The sequence below is a fragment of the Monodon monoceros genome, unplaced genomic scaffold, assembly GCF_005190385.1.
Source record: "Monodon monoceros isolate NGI ecotype Baffin Bay Population unplaced genomic scaffold, NGI_Narwhal_1 Super_Scaffold_5, whole genome shotgun sequence".
Lineage (NCBI taxonomy): Eukaryota > Metazoa > Chordata > Mammalia > Artiodactyla > Monodontidae > Monodon > Monodon monoceros.
This window is the reverse complement of record NW_021703782.1, coordinates 30432337-30449783: the sequence shown is the minus strand read 5'-3', so window position 1 is coordinate 30449783 and position 17447 is coordinate 30432337. Positions and strand designations below refer to the sequence as shown.

Below are 17447 nucleotides of genomic sequence, written 5' to 3'. Positions count from 1 at the left end.
TGCATTTTAGTATCCATGAGGCCTTCTCCAGCTACCACCACCCCTGCTAAACTCTCCCTCAAGGTAGCAATTCGTGTTTTCATGAGGCCTGTGGTTACAGAGTTGCAAACGTTTTGAACTGCCTACTCCCAATCCTAATTTCTCCATAAACCCTCTTATGTTTAATACACAAAATGCATTTTTTTCCAGAAATGCATATATTGTTTTGTAGCAGAAGGATCTACAACTGATTTCCAGCAAAAGGATTTTCATTATATGAACAGCACCGTTTGCAAGAAAAGGCTGAGTGCCAAATATTTACTTCTAAACAGAACAATTATCTGTAAATACTATATATCAGGTTCCCACTGAGCTCAAAGCTCAGTGCTACTGCCAGAGAAAATCAGAGCATTGTGAGTCATCGACTCTGCCCTCTACGACCTTACAAAGTGCCATTGGGGGCTTGCAGGTACTTGTGCTGGGCAAATGTGTGATACAAGGCTTTTTATGTTCTGTGACAACTCAGTCACGCAAGTAATTAGTGCTCTGGGCACTCAAAGGAAGAAAGAGATTGCTCTCTGGGCGAAATGGCTACGGACATCTTTAGAATACAAATGCCCTTTACCTTGATCATTCATTCATTCAACCAAACTATTTATTGAGCACCTACTGTGCCCCAAGCACTGTGCTAAGTGCTGGAAATACACAGAAGAACAAGTCAAATACTGGTCCTTGTGCTCATGGAGCTAGCAAGGAGGACAAACCTTATATAAACAAATATAAGAATTATTTAATTGCTATTTTACTAACGGCTCAAATTAAATAAAAAAAAAACCCTTGAAGTCAGAGGGAATTTCATTAGAGGAGTAAAAAGAGAGGAGGTCATTCCTAGCTTAGGGATTCAGGTAGGCAGTTTATCTTGTACTTAATTGTCATAACCTCAAGCCTCTCAGTTACACAAGCAGCCAGGGAGTCCTCGGTCACTTCCCAGATGGCCGCCATGGCGCTGCAATGTTCTACATCAATTCATCCTGAGTGCTAGTTACAAACTCTTTTATGAAGAGTCATCCTCATCAGGGACATTGGAACTGTAGTCTTCCTTCTTCTCATGCTGTTGTACTTATGAATCACTGGTCGTCCTGATACCCTATCAATACATCTGCTCTTAATTGTTACACAGAGCTGCCTCCTCATGTCAAAAGGCAAAAATGCTGCCTTGAACCTAGTCCCACATACCTGACCCTTGAAGAGTCTGAGGAAGTATCACACCCTGAAGCTTTGTGTGGGAGAGTTACTTAGGAAAGAGCCCCTGAGCTAAAAGAACACAAAGATTTATGGGGGTAGGAGGAGTGGAAGGGTATGGGATGACTTGTTGATGCACTATTTTGGGCTTGTCCTTATAATGTCTTTTCCTTCACATCCATCTCCCACTTCCAATTCCATGCAGGTAGCTGGGTATTTGTGCTTCCTGAATCTAGAGAAATTTGTATTGCTAGGCAAAAAAAAAAGCTTCTGGAAGATGGCCTCTCTTTCATCCTCTTACGAAAGCCTGAGTTTTGAGGAGATTGAGGTAAGCAGTTCAGAGGGGAAGGTGGCAGGTATGCAGGTATTCCAAAGGGAATTGGAGAGAACTTAATGCTTCTGCAGGAAAAAAAAGTGCAGCAGAGAAGAAAAGAGATGGCCCTGATTTGACTGGAGGGCTGCTGTGTATCCACCCACAGCTGGCTCCCCCAATTCCCTTGAGAGATGGTGGAAGGGAGGGGTACACCTAAGAAGTCCAAGCCTTGAACAAGATCTGTCCTGTCCCCAAGCATATCTCAGAATTCGTGCAAAGCCCCTGGAAGCCAGACCCACTATGTAGTGATGGAGTCTGACCAACAGCTCTATATAAGACCTACCCTTTCTCAATAAGGACTTAGGCATGACTCTGGAAATAGGTGGGAAAAGAATGCTAATAATCTCACCTGAAATTAAACTTTGCACCAGCCCTGTGGAATGGAGGTGTGGAATCAGATGTGATTTGATTTCAAATAAGTAAAGTTTTTGACAGGCATTTCATGCATATCTGCCTTCACAGCCTAAGAGTCATATTCACTGTACTTAATCTTTTTTTCCACTCTTTACCTTGTACAACTAAATAATAAATTGCCTTGATAGCCTAGTGATATGTCTTTCTTTAATTGTTAAACATGTGTTAATAATTCAAAAATCTGCTGTTGACCTCCCCACACTCTTGTGATCTTTGCAGGCCTCAGAGCTCTTTGAAAGTCTGTCACTCTTGAATCCAGAGTCAGTTAAAAGCTTTCTGGTTTGGTCCACTCTCTAGAAGGTATCCTGCTTGCCAATAAGGTGCTGGGGTTAAATGGAAGACAGAGTTCAAGGATTTTGAAGCTCTGATTCAATTATACTAAATGAGCGTAAGAGATTCAGATATGTCTCCATTGAGGGCATTCACCCAGCCCTTGGGGACATCTTTTTTTTTAAGCTGGAGAACTCTGTCATTGGAGAAACCTCACTCCTGGGATTTAGGGTTGCACAGACCCTTTTACTCAATTTAATCCCCATTTCAAGCACCAATAGCTGAGAATGAATGGATAATGTGGTTACATACACGCTTCCGTTGGACTAGCGCTCCGTTTTCTTCACCCGTCTTTTCCCCACACCATGCTCTATTCCTGGGGCAGCATGATATAGTGGTAGTTGAGCTTGGAAGTGGAGCAGCCCTTCCTTCTGCTACAAATTTTATCAGATTTCCAAGCACTGGGTGGTCGGGGGAAAACTTTATCTACTTCAGTACAGATTTAGTACAGATAGAAGTTATTCTGGCTACTGGGTCTTTGTCATATGCATAGATTATACAGCTTTAAAGACGTAAAGGACCTTAAATGTTAATAAAACAAAACTCCACCTTACAAATAAAGAAATTAAGGACAAGAATCTTGTCCAAGACCAATTAGAATGGGCAAGGAGAAAATGGGCATGGACCCAAGTCTCAATCTGGTGCTGTCTCCGTATCACTGTCTCTTCAACTAGTCAAAAATAATTCTGCTTTATTTCTAACCCTTCCCTGAATCTCAAAGATTTGCTTTCTTTTGCTTGCATCTAATTTTCTCTGTGGCGTTTTGGGAGCCCTCCAGTAACTGCGCATCGGCAGGAAGATTATTTTAAGCTGAAAAATCTTGGTATTCTGCAAGCTCTGAATATCATTAATTTCCATATGTTCTGAGGGTTATTAAACGTTTTTCATGTGTTTTTATCCCTGATATCATTTCCTTCTTGTGTGCTCTGCTGACTGGCTCAGTATCACCTACCCTGGTAAAATGTTCTGCCCCTTTAGTGTTCTGCTGTTCTTAAATGATATTTGACATTTGACATCTGGGATCTACGTCTGCTGCATAAATGGCTCTGAGCCAGACTTGATTTGCTGCTTTCATCAAACTATTTGTCACCCTTTGAAGTTGGGACATGCAGTATTACTCATTTGTGATGTCAATGCACTAGGCAGAAATTTAGAAGTTAAATACTCTATTCATGATGAAGAACATTTGTGTCAAATACTAAAGATAACCAAAATTAGTTGTGGCACTGACTGCTGAAATGAAGTGATACCTAATTCTGAGGATCAGTCCAAAAGCTTGGTAGTCATCTCCCGAGAGACTGGAGCACCAACACAGTATTGGCACACATCAGAGGTGACCCCTCAGGTAACAGAGTACCGTGCTCTTAGCAGGATGCAAAAGACGTTAAGCAGGCCTGGAGTTTTCCGTGAAAATAATGAGACTTTTAGGAACAGATCTAAACACTAAAGGGGCCACCAATTCTTACTCCAACGACCTCTGAGGGTGAGCCAAAGGAGGCAATTTCAAGAATCTCTAATTGAAATCACTACCTCAGAGAAATACCCCCACTCCCATGTTCATTGCAGTGTTATTCACAATAGCCAAGACATGGAAACAACCTAAGTGTTCATCAATGTGGCATGCATGTTCAAAAGATTAATATTCAGCCACAGAAAAGAAGGAAATCTTGCCATTTGTGACAACACTGGATGCTGTCCATTTGGATGGACTTGAGGGCATTATGCTGAGTGAAATAAGTCAGACAGAGAAAGACAAATACTGTATGATTTCATTTACGGGTGGAATCTAAAGATGCCAAACTCATGGAAACATGAGTAAAGTGGTGATTGTCAAGGGCTGGGGGGTAAGGAATATGGGAGGATGTAAATCAAAGAGTACAAACATCCAGTTAAAAGCTAACTGGTGACTATAGTTAACAATACTGTCTTATATACTTGAAAGATGCTAAAAGAGTAGATCTTAAATGTTCTCACCACCAAAAAAAAAATAAAAGGTAATTATGTGAGGTAATGGAGGTGTTAACTAACCTTATTGTGGTAATCATTTCCCAATATATAGGTATATCAAATCATCATGTTCTACACCTTAAACTCATACAATGTTATACGTTAATTATATCTCAATAAAGAGAAAAAAATTAAAAAGGAAAAAATAAAGGAGAATTTCCTTTAGGAAATAAAAAAGAATTCCTAATGAAGGCTTTACTGTGTAACCAAGTAACTATGTAAGCATGGCAAGATACCCTTGCAGGGAACGCATGTGGTGAACTCTTTAAGAGCCTGGAATGTAAACCACGTTGGCACAAGACAGAGTGGGCCAACTGTCATGCTTCCTACCAAAAAAGCTCATGTCCACGTTTCTGGCATGGATAAGATACAGCTCAGATGAAGTAAAACTGAAAAACTAAAAAGGATTCTCATTCTCCTATACGGACCGATCCATTTTCTTCACTCTATGAGAGACAGACACATTAAGAATATTTCTGCAACTTGAAAAATATCACCATTAAAAATGTTGTTAGTCCCTTCCTGTGTTCAAGGATCCATGTAATAAATTTCAATTAAGAGTTAGTGATCTAAGGAGAAAACTCACCTCCTGGTGAATTAGTATGTATCCTTTTTATCATCAGGTAATTAAAGTTTAGTCCCTCACTACATTTTAAATTTTTGATTACCTAGGAACCCATTACAAAAATTAGTGTTATAATAATAGTAACTATTTTTAGCCTAGGTTTATCATTTTATATATAAGTTTTCATTTTTATCCTTGTTATATGAGTCTATTTACTTTTCCTTCTTTTATTGTTGGTCATCTCAAAGGTGCTTTAGAAATAGGTAGAGCCTAAATAATAAATACATTAAAAAATTAATAAGGGCAATCTAAGAGACACATTAACCCCAGCTTATTTCCAAACTCTGTTTGTGCAGGTTACAATCAGCTCCACACACCTTGGTCTTTGAAATAAGTCAATCTAACAGGGCTAGCTGGATGGTTGCTGCAGGAATTCTGCTCAGCCAGCAAGGGGAGTGAGTGAAAAGGAAGGGAGAGCAACACAGATTTCCACCCAAGCCAAGGTTGGCTGTTGAAGCAGAAAGGGAACAGCCAGGGTTGGACATGAGCCACCTCAACTGCATGGAAGGATTTCAGATTCACCGATTTCAGAAACATTTAAAGAGCTGACGTTGAAGGAGTCCGGGTATATCACACTGCCCACAATGTGGAATGTGTCCAACAGAGTAATGTTCACAGATGCAAAAGGGAAAGACAAGATGCTTGCCTCCAGCTCAACTGCATTCCTATCACACACATGATGATCTCTGCTTGGAACAATCTGAAATTTTTAGAGCCCTGATTCCTTCCTACCTTCTTTCTTTCCTCCCTTCCTTCCCTGCTCCTCTCTGTCTTTCCTGGGACAGAGCCAAGTATCTGTGAGAATAGGCTGTGGGTGGTCTACATGAGAGGCTGGCAGCAGTGCAGGATTCCAGACGGGCTGGCTGGCTTACTACCCCAGTGTCAGGCACAGTCTGCACTCAGCAAGGGTGTGTGGGATTGAACCGAGTATTTTCCAAGAGACCATAGAGATTATGGAACCCAAATAACAATGAAATCTACAAAACATTCGATGTACCCATTCATTTGAAAATATCAACCAAATGGGGGGAAAAGTCAAGAATAATTCCGTACCTAGGCCATTCAGATGTGAGTGCTCTATATATGGTCACTCATAAAGATGACCTTTGATGAGAAGGGTGAAAATCAAACAAAATATTAAATAAATACAGTCAACAGAGATTTCTTTTTCAAGCATAGATCAAATGCATTGCTTCATTTGTATTCAGATTTATGTATATTATAAGGTGACTTAGGGAGACCCAGAGAACAATTGCATCCCTGAGGCTAAAAGTGTGAAATGCAATGACAGTCTTTATTAACCTGGGTAAGGCGTTTATGTCCCTTGAAAGACACCCTTTGAATGGTTCTATCATTCTTTAAACAAGTTAGCTCTGGTGGCCCCCACCCCACCTCTTTGTGCTCTGTACAGTCAGGACACAGATGGCATTACTTTTTAGGAAGAGGACTGCCTCTAATATTAGTCTCCCAAGCTACAAATGTGATTTAAAACCTCTCAGCCAGCACTTTATTCGTGGCAAGATGCATCGCCTATCCCCTGAGAAGTCATGAGTGCAGTCTCCCTATGAGGGCACTTAAAGTGGACTGAAATTGAATAATCTTTGCAATTTACCTTGGCTATTTCCCTCTGGTATAGAATAAAGTTGGAGATGCAGAGAGCTCAGAGAATCACAGCAAGCCAAAGATTTGGGGTTTGGAGAAAAGCCCACCATCATTTCCACCCCTTATAACCACCCACCTTCAAGCCACAAATGAAAGAAGAGTATCTGTGCCCACAGATAATTTGAATGATTTCTCTGAATGTGACTCATTTAGATGAAACATATGGAAACTCACTTGGGCAAAAATGAACTAGGGAAGGTGGGGGAGAGCGGGAAGAAAAAGAAATCCATTTGACTAGATTACATCAAAAGCAAGATTTCTTTGGGATGCCTCTTCAACATTACTTATATCCTCAATGAATTATTCCACATTTATAAAAACAGCTTATGCTCCATGTAGACTTTAAAAATTGTTATGGTTCTTTTTGTTTGAATTCAAAGGAGACACAAGGAAATCTCTAGGTGTAAAATGCGATTATGGTTCTGGAATTTGGAGTACTGAAATTTTTCACTGGGCTGACTACCATAATCGAATTAATATGGATCCATCTGGTCTCCATTTCCTTGGTGTGGTGTAGGTTCACCCCATATTACATAAGTTATGCTCCTTAAGGACTTTATCACTTGACTTATTTGCCTGACTGGAAAAGTTGTATCAACATATAAACTAGTCATGATGATAACTACTGGCCCAAATGTTGTGATGTATACGAAGTCATTCTAATCCTCAACAATGACACCAACAAAATACATGTAAGAGAGTAGTTACTTATACACAGTACTGTGCAGGATGCTGTGTCGATAAAATTACACAAGTCTGGTCCACCCTTATTTTGAGGAGCCTACAATTTCTGGTGAACACTGATAAAGTTACAGACATAAGTTAGAAGCATTCCACCAAAGCATTTTAGTGCATATCAAGGAAAAGGCTCATGACCGTTAGAGGTAGGGTGTGTAGCAAGTGCTGTGAGAGCCCCTCCCATGTCCCTTAGACCAGGGGTCCCCAACTCCAGGGCCGAGGACCAGTACTGGTCCGCAGCCTGTTAAGAACCGGGCCGAACAGAAGGAGGTGAGTGGCGGGCATCGCTCCCCATCGCTCACATTACCGCCTGAACCATCCTCCGCCCTGTCTGTGGAAAAACTGTCTTCCACAAAACCAGTCCCTGGTGTCAAAAAGGTTGAGGACCGCTGCCTTAGACCCTACTGTCTCTTTGTGTTTTGGATGACCTCCACCAGCAATTATCTGCATTTCTGGACTTGAGAGCTTTTTCCAGAGCCATAGAAGACGAATCAGCACATCTCAGGAGCAGCCTTCAACCAATGACCAGTGGGAGTTGGAGGATAAATTCCTCAGCTCCTTCATCTCTCAAGTGGAATCATTCCGAGGCATGTACTTTCTATTTCCCAGTTTCCCCAAGATTGAGCTCCAATTGCTCACCTTGACAACTATGTACAAATTCACCCTTTTTTGACTGCCTTCCCATCCCTTTATCACTTTCCACATCCTTGTCAGTGTTCCCTGCATCTCCCAAAGAAGTTCTTTGCACTTGAATCTTTGCTTCAGGTCAGCTTCTGGAGGTAACCCAAATTAGGACAAGGTGAGTCCACCCTCTAGATTGGTCAGAAAATGCATCAGTGAGGGTCCACATCCAGACAGAATAAAGAGAGGAAAATAGTCAACTCTTCTGTGACTAAACTTGAAAGGATTCATGGACGTGCTGGTGTGACAGACACTGCGGGTTACCTACACTACAGCAATTGTTCCTCCCTCCATAGTCAATATAAATCAACTTGGTTTGGCCACAACAAGTTCAGAGTAGCTAAACCCCTCCCTTGGCCCCTGAGGATGAGCCAAGCTCAGTGCAAGTCAAGCATGATTGCTCCATTCCCATTTGCTGATTATCTTTAAGGGAGAGCAGTTGACTGAGTGCCCATGAGGCATAAGCAGAAATGTGCTGAGGAGCTCTTTTCCTCATGGATACACAGAGAGCTGGAAAGGTAAAGAGCTTCTTTTTTGGCCTTCACCTTCTTTCCTGTTTGGGAAGGAAACAGGCACCACTGGGGGAATGCCTGGAGTTATTGTAGTCACCTTAACCCCATGAGAGAAAGGTTGTTGCATTGCTAAACCAACCCTAGAACTTCCTACTTCCAGACTTCATTTATGTAAGATAAATATTTGTCAAGATTTCTGTTACGTACACCCAGTTTATCCTGACTGATACGGGTGCAATTCTAGAAACCAGTTCAATGAGGAAAGATGGTTTGCAAGGAACTGTGTTCAAAATAGCAGTGGAAATAGAAAGTCCCATATTATACTTTCCCTGTGTATCATTTTCATAGTTCACTTAAAACTTTTAAAATGGAAGAGACTGATGTTAATATTCCATTTCCCTCCTGGGATACTCCCCTACAGACCCTCACTATGCAGTAACAAACTCCTTAACCCAGCTTGGGCCCTTAGGCCTGCTTCTACCTCTGCCTGAATTCCTTTCCCTACAGGTCCTCACGGCATCTTCCCTCACTTCCTTCAGGACTCTGCCCAGTTGTCACCTCCTCAGTGACAATCCCCTATGAAATGACATTACCCTTGCTCTCATCATCTCCTTTCAAGGAAAAAATGTATGCGGAAGAATGATATTCGGCCCATGAAGCAGGAAGGTTATTACTGTCATTATAAAAGGTACATTAAAGTTTATACTGTGGCCCAGAGTGACCAGGTTATTAAAAGCTAATGCTACAGACTCATGCACCACCAAAGAGACTGGCTAGGTTGATGCAAGATGTCATTTTCAAGCATGACCCACACAGAATTATTGGGTCCATATTTTAAGGTCGTTTTAGCCACCTACTTCCAATAATAGTAGTTAATATTAAGGAATCATCCTTTTGGCTGATCAAATTTCTTGCAGAGCTTTTCTGCTTTCCTTTTATTTTGAGGAGATGGGATACATGCCTTAACTGCCATATTTTAAAACTGTCACCAAATCACCTACTTCCCTTTAGGAGGAAAAAGAGGAGGAGGAAGAATAGCTCTGGGACAATATACCTCCTCTCTTCTTGAAATCTCTACTTGGATGACATAAAGCACCCAAACTCCACACCACATATGCAAGTCCTAAAAGCTATTCACATGTCCCTCTCCTTGGTCTTCGTCTACCCACAGAGGCTAGAAAACTAAAATACTGGATTTCCAAGCCTCCATTTAGCTAGGGGTGGCCATGAAACTTAGCTCATACCAATATGATGTAGGAAAAGTTCCTGGATAGAGGTCACTTCCCAAATAAAGGGGAAAATTTTTACTAGGATACAGCCCTTCACCTCTTGGACCTTCATCCAATTTTATAGTTGTAAAGCAGGTACAAGGGGAGGATCACAGCAGTCATCTTGAACCATAAGGAGATAAGCAAAAGGGTAAAGGGTTACACACCACAGTAGGTAGACCGGAAAGCTGAAAAGTACTCTACTATCCCTGAATTGTTGAGCTGCTTTATAAGTCCTAGATTGTATAGCCGTGGACTCCCTGTCCTGCAAATCACACACACCCCTAACTGATTCAGCCATTCCAGTGAGTCCTTCTGCTCTTTGTAGCTGATCACTAATATAAAGACAGGGACTGAACTCATGAAACCCCCTCTCACCTGGCCCCTTTTCCAGTATCTTTAGCACAGTAAATAACACTTCCATCCTCCTGAACACATAGGCCAGAAATCTAGGAGTTATTCCTGACACTGTTCCCTCCTTCATGTCCATATCCAACCCATCACTGCCTAAATGTCCAACCACAATCACCATCTTTCCAGATACCACTGTCCCTCATCAGAGTGCCTATGACAGCCTCCTTGCTTGTCTCCTTTCAATGTTAGGTCCTCACTGTACTCACTTTCCTTTTCAAAATACAAATCTAATCATTCATTCACACACACACATACACACACACCCCTGCTTGAAAGGCTTCAGTGGCTTTCCATATGTCCTGTGATCATGATCCAAATATTTAATATGGCCTAAAAAGCCATTTGGGATTTACCCCAGCTCTTCTCTCCAGCCTCAGCTTGTGCTAGCTTTCCTCTGAGTTTCAGCTTCCCAGACCTTCATTTGTAAGAAAGCACCCTACTCCCTCCTCTATGAGGTCTTTGCACAGACTTTCCTCTGGCCAGAAAGTTCTTTTTCGCCTCTACCCTTTGCTACTTGACTCCTGGCAAGTTCCTCTTCATTCAGAACACAGTCCTGGCTTCTCAATCTCAGAGAACTCTTCCATGACTCAGCTCAGGAGTACAAGATCCTTTGTTTTAACACTGCCACACAACCAGCTTCCCTTTTTCAGAATCTCTAGTTGTAATTATGCATCCTTAGTGGCATTAGTTCTTTAATGGTAAGTCCTTGAGAGCAGGTTCTCTGATTTTTTGTTTTGTCTTCGCATAGCATTCTCCATGCCTGACACTATTCCCAGCATCTAGTAGGTTCTTAATAAATATTTGTTGAACAAGGATTGAATGGAAGAAAGGCAAATAGCCCATTCAATCAGCCAGGCCCTAAATAACTGGTGAGTAACATTATATTATCTAAACAAAGTGGAACTATATAATAATATGATTGAGATAATATCAAAAATATATTGAGCTTTACTGGGCCATAAATATTTGATGAATCACCAATCTTTATCATCTCACTCATGGTATTTATTTCAGGATCTGCTTCCTCTGAGGCCTGGGTGGACTGGGTTAGGCAGTGGTGTGGAGTGGGCACACAGTCTGAACTGCTGAGGCCAAGCTATGAGATGGTGGCCCTGACTAGAACTTAATCCAGACTTACAGCCTGTGTTGGGAATATCATCAAATTGGAGAGAGAAGGTGTGTGAGTCCTTTATTCCAAATAATCTTCCATCTGAGACATCCCTAACAGGCACTACCCAAACATGGGTTGTGGATCACTGAATCAAGCCACCAACTGACAAAGAGGCTGCATGGGAACTTGCTCTCACAGTTCACACCCCCCTCATCATATGACTTAGAAAAATGGTAAATGGATAAAATTGAAAAGAAGGAAAAGAACCAGCAGAAAACATGCCTTGATCTAGAGGGTCTCAGTTTGAAAAGGTCAAGTCTTTCCTCAAGGGGAAGGTGCTCTTCCTTTCTTAATGGTTCTCTCAGTCATTGGGTCACAAGGATTTATCTGTTCCCACGTTCACACCTAAATCATGTGATTCAACCAAAGGAATCAGCAGTGGAGACAGACTGTGTTTTGTGGGAGTGAGAGAACAAACAGGTGCTTGTGAGGTGGGGACATCTTTTAGCCTAGAATCTGGAAAAGGATCTTTGTCTAGTGACAAAAGGTAATCAGGATGGAGCAGAGAGCAAACAGGGTGAATAACATGTAACATTTCCCTCCACCTCTACCCAAACCAGCTGAACACCATTTTATTCTATTCCTTCCAAGAGCCAAATCTTGGGGGTCAGAAGCCATGGATTTAAGCCTCCAATCTGCCGCATATGAGTCTTGTGACACAGATGGTAATTTAGTCTCTCTGAATCACATTTTTCCCATGGCAACCAGAACATGGAACCCAGTTGGTAAATAAAGATGGAACCCCATGCAGAATTGTGCCAAGAATCAATGAGATCATGTATGTGAACTCCATTTATGCATTGCAAGGCTTATATCCACATTAGCTCATTTAGTTGGACTTCTCATTCCCCAAACTCTCCTTACCATATTTAGACACCACAGAGGTATGTGCTTTTTCACCCCTGATCAAAGAAGATAATTCTCTCAAGGGCCACACCTTGAGCACTAGCCAGCTTTTCTGAAACTCCATATCTTCTCTGTTGGCTTCCCTCTCTTTCATATGACATTCTCTTAAGCCCCTCACGGAACTGTCTTTCCCTGACCCCATTCAATGGTGTCTTGGGAAACAAGAAGACCTCAGACTACCCTCAGAAGTAAATTACAGGTTCTACTCACAGGCACCAGCTGCTTATCATATGACCTCCAGAAGCTTTCACACAAAGCTAAGTGTGGCTGGGAGAGATGTACTGACCTTTGGGTAGGAGGTCAGGACATCTTGTGTGCAAATCTGTGTTTGAGGCCCCCAGTCTCCGTGGAGGATGTGGCCTCTGCAGTTGTGACATACACCCCATGTAAGACAGCTCCCAGTGCACCTGGAACTAGCCCCAAATCCTCACCAACAACAACCTGGTAACTCACGGATATTGTTGAAAGTGTCCACGTTTGCCCACAAGGTGCTTAAAAAAAAAACAAAAAACTATGTGATAAGTGATTTGTGTAAATTTGTGTGTGTGATGTATTAGAGCATTTTCAGTTTGTTGAAATTTTATTGGCATTAACTAGTTTTGCAAAGTGTTCAATTTCTCATTCTGAAGAAAGGATGGTCACGGTTTTAATTATTGGAGACCCCCACTGAAAAAATTTTAAAGGGATGGTAGAGATGCAGATAGAGTTGTGTTTTGATTACCCAGCTGCCACAAGTCACAGAGGTTGATATCCAAAAATTTCGCTATCTGATCATCTGTATTGATTGAGAAGAATCCTAATTCAGAGGTGTGGAGGTGGGAGGATCTTTCCCAATCTTGCCATTTCCCATCCCAAAATGAACTTTGAGTTTGAGGATGAGGAGTGAAACAATATCTTCCCATTGGCTAGTATCCCTCACTTGAAAAAACTTCAAGGATCCATTCATGAGAGAAAACTAAATCATCTGAGGCCTACCAGAATATTCCAATAATTAAAATACAACACCCCTTGGACTTTTCAACATGCTAGAATGGACCTAAAGAAAAGTTAACCCAATGACCTCTCCTACAGGTGAGGAAATCTGAGACCCAGAAAGATGCAATGCTGAGAGGTAAACCCAGACTCATATTTCTAGCCAGGTCCTCTCCCCACTAGATCATACTAGGTTCGCGAGTACGGTTGTTAAGGGTCATTCACAAAGAAGCGCTCGCTGCTTTCAGTCTTTAGTTTCCACAGGTCTCCTTAGGAGCAATATCTCCTTTCTTTCTGTCTGCTTGTGCTGTCATAACAAAATATCATAGACCAGGTGGCTTAAACAACAGAAAATTATTTGCTCACAGTTCTGGAGTCTAGAATTCCAAGATCAAGGTGCCAACAGAATTGGTGTCTGGTGAGAGCTCTCTCCTTGAGTTGCAGTTGGTTGTCTTCTATGGTCTTGCCTCTGTGTGTGCATGTGGAGAGAGGGGGAGAGAGAAAGAGAGAGAGATCTTCCCTCTTCTTGTAACGCCACTAATTCTATCAGATAAGGATCCAACCTCATTTAACATTGATTACCTGCTAAAAGCCCTATTTCCAAATACAATCACATAGGGGTTAGGACTTCAACACATGAATTTGGAGGGGCGGGGGGGGGACACGATTCTGTCCATAGCACTTTCTCACTACTCAAGAAGCTGATTTTATAACTCCTGACCTCCAACTAGGCATTTGAAGAATATCAAATTGTATTAAAAATATCACTCGTTGTTTTCAAATACAGCCAGAGCAGGACAATGGCTACAACATTTATCCTTCTAGAACAGACAAAGTATTTACTTCACCCACCCCATCCGCCCCTAATTTACTGTATCTAAGTAAAGTGAGTCCTGAACATCTGTTTTGTGTGGATAAGGAAAACAAACAATTCGGTGTATCACTTCCTAATTTTAATAACGTCTGGATATAATATGACAAGGTTGATGTACTGTAACACTTGTTAAAGTGGGACTCAACCCCCATTGTTTTCACCAGCCGCCAAGCAGCCAATTAAATACCAGCCCATGAGCTGAGTGTCTGCTAACACAGAGGCCAGGCAACCTCATTACTGGCAAGGTTAATTTAATCAGTTAGTTTTCCTCAGTGCCTGTGAGTCACTCCCAAAATTTAAAACACAAATACAAAATATTAATGGAAGCATTTCCCAAATCTGTGGAATTCCTCATGCCTCTCTCTTCCCACTTATTTCACCTCGCCTGGGTCACCTACCTGCAAAACGCCCCTGTCTACTGGCAATCAGCATTTTACTAGACTTGAGCTTAGGAACCTCAAAAACAGAAATAACGAGATGTGCCATCTTTTGTATATTTGCAAATCTGGTATAGTGCATGCATTTTTGTGCTGTAGGAAGAGGCCTCTGATCCAACAACTGACATGTGTTCTCACATCTGAAGTTCTGCAAAAGAAAAAGAAGGAAAAGACAAAGTTTAATTCTAAAGTAGGAAACAATCCATTCTGCAGCTGGAGGCATTCAGAACTGGGTTGCATGGAATGATGCTGTTTGTGTTCAGAGGTGCCTGCAGCGCTGCAATCCACCCAGCTAGGAGCGTCTTCGTGTGGACGCTGAATCGTGGAATCCTGAGAAGGCTGGCCACTCCCTCCTCTTCACCATCCTCCAGGAGAGCTTGTCTCACAACCCATGGACTCTGACCAATGACTGAAATATAACAGCTATTCTTACAGATCTCAAGGAAAACACAACATGACCATAATTTTAAGTGTTTGAGAAGCCAAAATAAAGGGATTTGAGTTTGCCAACCAACATTACAGTGATGGCCCTCTTACTTAGTATATGTGGATCCCAAGGCCTATCCTGACTTTCAAGCAATGAAAAGGTGATGTTCACAGTGGGGCCCCAGGCCCAGGTGTGGATAACAGCATTTAGCAGGTATAGACCTAATGCACACAAATGTATTCACAGTAAAAATATAACAGTGTTGGTCAATAACCATCCTAATGGCTGTATACAAACTTAGATTGTAATATTCTGAAATTGTTTCCTGAAATAAGACTTTTCAGATTTAAAGTGAAATGACAAAGGACTAGAAGAAAATGTAGAGAAGTATTGTATAATCTAAGGATGGGGGTGGCCTTTCTAAGTATGATACTAATAACAGAAATCATAACGGTAATAGATTTAGCTGTCTATAATCTGAAAGCAATCAAACAAATAAATGAAAAAAAAGTAACAGCAACAAAAATTACTAACATAGAAAAGTACATCAACAAAGTTGAAAGCCTAAAACAAACAGAGAAAAAAATGTTGACAACAAAGAAAACAGATAAAGAGTGAGTGTACTTAATGTACACAAAGTAATTAAAAAGTCAGTAAGAACCTGGAGGGGGGTTGGGGGGGGATGCATTGGGAGATTGGGACTGACATATATACACTAATACATATAAAATAGATAACTAATAAGAACCTACTGTATAAAAATAAATTAATTAATTAAATTTAAAAAAACAAAAACAAAATTCAAGGTATTGACAGGACCAGGTACCTTCTGAAACCTCTAGGAGATGACCCTTCCATTCCTCTTCTACTTTCTGGTAGCCACTGCCATTCTGTGGCTTGTGGGAGCAGAACTCCAGTCTCTGCCTCTGTCTTCAGTAGACCATATTCCCTCTGTGTCTGTATGCATGTCCTAATTTTCCTCTTCTTATATGGGCACTGCTCATAGTGGACTATGGCTCATCCTAATGACCTCATCTTAACTTGATTGTGCCTGCAAAGACCTTATTTCTAAATTGGTCACATTCACAGGTACTAGGGGTTCAGACATGAACATCTCTTTGGGGAACACAATTTAACCCATAATAATGCTCCATCAGTATTTGATAAATGGATGAATAAATGCATGTGTGCTCAGCCACCACTTCTGAAAAAAAAGAAATCAGTAAAAACCCGAAAGTGATTCCCTCCTGCACAGCTGTTCCCTAGAAGAGTAGTCATGTATCTCCATCCACTTTATCTCTTACCCAAGTACTAGTCACCATCCCATTGACAATTTGATGGACACGAACATGAGCCCCTGAGGCCCCAGAACTATCTTTTCAGTTGTAAACCAAGGGCTGACAAAAATTGTCATTTTAAAATAGATAATAATGGAAGATGGAATAATGGAAGATGAGCTCCAGTTATCTTTAAGAACAGTCAGTTTAAGGGCTGATACAAAGGATGAACTGCACAGTAGTAATGAATTACACAGGCAGTCCTATTCTAGGAACACTGGCAAATATGAAAATATCTGTATACCCAATGGTTTCCCTTGGGGGATTTGAAATAACACCAACTGTAGCTTAGAGTTGAAGGGTGGTTCAGGGCCCATGCATATTAGTGGACAGCACTTGGTTGGTGTGAGGGAAGATGCAGAGTCAGAATACAAAGAGGAGCTGAAACTCCTAAGTATATCTGGAAAGTGATCTGCCCTTGGAAGTGGTGGCGAGCTTCCACAGAAAAAAGTCAAACTTGCTGTGAACTGGATGATGGTGATGATGAAGATAATGAGGAAGCTGAAGAAAAATCTCCAGTAAAGGAATCCATATGAGATACTCCAGCCAAAAATGCACAAAAACCAAACCAGAATGACAAAGACTCAAAAACATCAACATCAAGATTAAAAGGTCAAGAATCCAAAAAACGTAGAAAAACTCCTAAAACACCAAAAGGAGCTAGTTCTATAGAAGACATTAAAGCAAGAATGCAAGCAATTATAGAAAAGGGTGGTTCTCTTCCCAAAGTGGAAGCCAAGTTCATCAATTATATGAAGAATTTCTTCTGGATGACTGACCAGGAGGCTATTCAAGATCTCTAGGTGTGGAAGAAGTCTCTCTTAAGAAAATAGCTTAAACAGTTTGTTAATGTTTTCCATCTAATCTCATTTTTGTAACAGTAGATATCTGGCTGTCCTTTTTTTTTTTTTTTTTTTGAGTGGGATAATAACATCTTTATTTTTACTGATCTCTGTTTTGGGGGAAGAATTGTTTTATTTTGTTTTATTTTATTTTTTAAATTGAAGTTTCAGGGTTTCCCTGGTGGTGCAGTGGTTGAGAATCTGCCTGCCAATGCAGGGGACATGGGTTCGAGCCC

The 17447-nt window shown here is 41.2% G+C and overlaps 1 pseudogene; it reads left to right on the top strand.

Annotated features, from left to right (window-relative positions):
• Positions 1-1498: 1498 nt before the first annotated feature.
• LOC114884430 lies at positions 1499-17202 on the top strand (annotated as a pseudogene).
• The last annotated feature ends 245 nt before the right edge of the window (positions 17203-17447 follow it).